At 47.0% G+C, this 2,220-nt stretch overlaps 1 protein-coding gene across 1 annotated transcript in view; it reads left to right on the top strand.

Annotated features, from left to right (window-relative positions):
* Positions 1–1,564: 1,564 nt before the first annotated feature.
* The window catches only part of CEMIP2 (cell migration inducing hyaluronidase 2), an 89,209-nt gene continuing 88,553 nt past the window's right edge, over positions 1,565–2,220 (top strand). The window contains exon 1 of the mRNA XM_004713827.3: positions 1,565–1,580. The gene's annotated coding sequence lies outside the window, so the exon portion shown is untranslated. The remainder of the gene's footprint in view (positions 1,581–2,220) is intronic.

The following is a 2,220-nucleotide window of genomic DNA, read 5'->3' as shown; positions in this document are numbered from 1 at the left end:
ATTTCTGCACAAAAAGGTTCTTGGGTGGTGTGATGGTTTCAGTGCTTGTCTTCGCACCCAAATTTGGCAGTTTGGATCCACCCGAGGCACGCAAGAAGAAAAGCCTCGTGTTAGCTTCTGAAAAATCGGCCGTAGGAGAATTGGTAATATATAGTTCTAATCTAAAACACCAGAGCCAGTCAACTCGACAGCAGTTGATGTGTGTGTGTGTGTGTATTTTAACTTGTCCCTGTATACTAGGCCTTGGGTTTCTGAAAAGTAGGGATTGTGTGTATTTTCGGCATCCCAGGAGGACTGTGATTTGAAGGCCCCTGGCTTCGTGGAACCCTGGTGGTGTGGTGGTGTTGTGGTGGACTGCGATCCTCATGGTTGACAGTTCAAAACCAACAGCAGCCCTGCGGTATCAAAACTGGGCTTTCTACTCCTAGAAAGAGTTACTGTCTCGGAACCACACAGGGTGTCACTATGAGTCAGCATGGACTCGATGGCCGAGGTGTGAGTTTTGAGATGACACGTGTGGGCTGCTAACTGCAAAGTCAGCCGTTTGAAACCACAGCTGCACTGCCCGAGAAAGACGGCTTCTCACTGTTGTCAAGAGCTACAGTCTCAGACTCTCACAGGGACCTTTCTGCCCTGTCCCGTAGGGCTGCTGTGCGCTGACATTGTCTTGGTGGCAGGGAGTTTGGCTTTTTTTGAGGGCCCCAGTGTCTGGTAACCTGTCTTACAAGGGGTGCTAAATCTTGTTACCTGCCTCTTGTTTGCTAAGACTTTTCTCCCTGAGGTTAAAGTTGCATTACAAGTAGGCGATGGCTTATATTTGAAAGGAATCGTGTGTTTGAGTTCTGGGCCTACATCGCCATGAGTGACAGTTTTGCTGTGATGTCAGATGAATTCTGAGGTTGCTCTGTCCCAGCGTCTTATTTGCCTGGACGATATCTTCGTTTGAAGTGCCAGTTACCACCCGCTTGTGGATGCATTTCCTAATTGTCGGTGCATGGTGATGCCTACTTATTATTTCTTGAACTTTTGATCCACTGGTGTTTGTTGATCCAACACAGCTCTGCCGCCTTTTATAATTGCACCTTTGCACATTCCACCAACCTAACTTGGCGGGGTCGTTCTTGGGGGAAGCCCTTTAAAGCTCTGCCCCCGGCACACTCCAGAGCATGCAGCCCACAGGAAGCCCGGAGGACTTTAATTCAATCACAGCGTTCCCTCGGGTCAGGCTCAGGCCCTAGCGCTAAGGCCAGCAGCACAGCTGATGACACACAGGCCTGCGCCTGCCCTGTCGCCTGCATTGTGTGTCTCCGCACCGCACCCAGTTGTTGTCCTTGTTGGCAGGTTCGATTGAATTCCCGACCAACAAGGACCAAGGTGGGGTGCCCCAGGGAGCATGTGAAGAAAGGGCAGCAAAGGAGAAGAAGTGGAACCTCTTTTTTTTTTTTTTCTTTAAACATTTTTATTGTCATATAGTCCAGTCTCCGTGGGAGCAGGAATGTGTGACAAAAGAACCTCTTTTCTGTAGGAACCATTGAGAACGGAGAAAGAGGCAGCCGAGGGAAAAGAGAGGAGAAGGACTGGTAGGTAAAATCACTCTCTCCCTCTTTCTCCAATTTTCTGGCTTCAAGAGCAATCGTCCTCAGTTTGGTTTAACCGCCTGTTCCTGGCTTCGGTCCAGAGGCCTAATATATTTAGAGTTTAAAATTTTTAATTAGAGAGGGCTAATGGTACGAGTCTTCAGTGTGATCCTGTCCCCTCTCCTTCGTATGCAGCCCATCTCCCCTCTGGTTCTTCTCTGTCGTTTGCCAATATGCTGCAACCTTTCACCACGTCGGCCCTCTTGGCTGTAGGGTCGGGTTTTGCTTCTCAGTGTTTAACAGGTGAAAAGGGACAGGGCTAATTTGTTATATGTGGTGGCAGAAACAATGAGACATTTGCTTCCTGGGCCTTGAGTTAATGGCAGGAATTAAACGTTTTTCTTTAATTATTTCACTGTAAAAGAAGCAAATACTTGGCTTAATTTTGACATTAGACATTATAGATAAATATTTTTCCTGGGGAATGGGAGCCGTGGGGACAGGGACTCATAACTGTAACAGGAGGTTCCAGTATTCATTGCCAAGGATATAATCAGTTTAGTGAAGTTGTAGTTAATTTGTTGGTTTGAATTCTTTATAGACCCATAAGCTTTTTTTAAAAAAATCATTTTATTGGGGGCTT

This window comes from Echinops telfairi, unplaced genomic scaffold (genome assembly GCF_000313985.2).
Source record: "Echinops telfairi isolate 266 unplaced genomic scaffold, ASM31398v2 ScPeMD7_22;HRSCAF=79, whole genome shotgun sequence".
Classification (NCBI taxonomy): domain Eukaryota; kingdom Metazoa; phylum Chordata; class Mammalia; order Afrosoricida; family Tenrecidae; genus Echinops; species Echinops telfairi.
The sequence above is the reverse complement of the archived record's forward strand: the minus strand, read 5'-3'. Positions and strand labels throughout refer to the sequence as shown.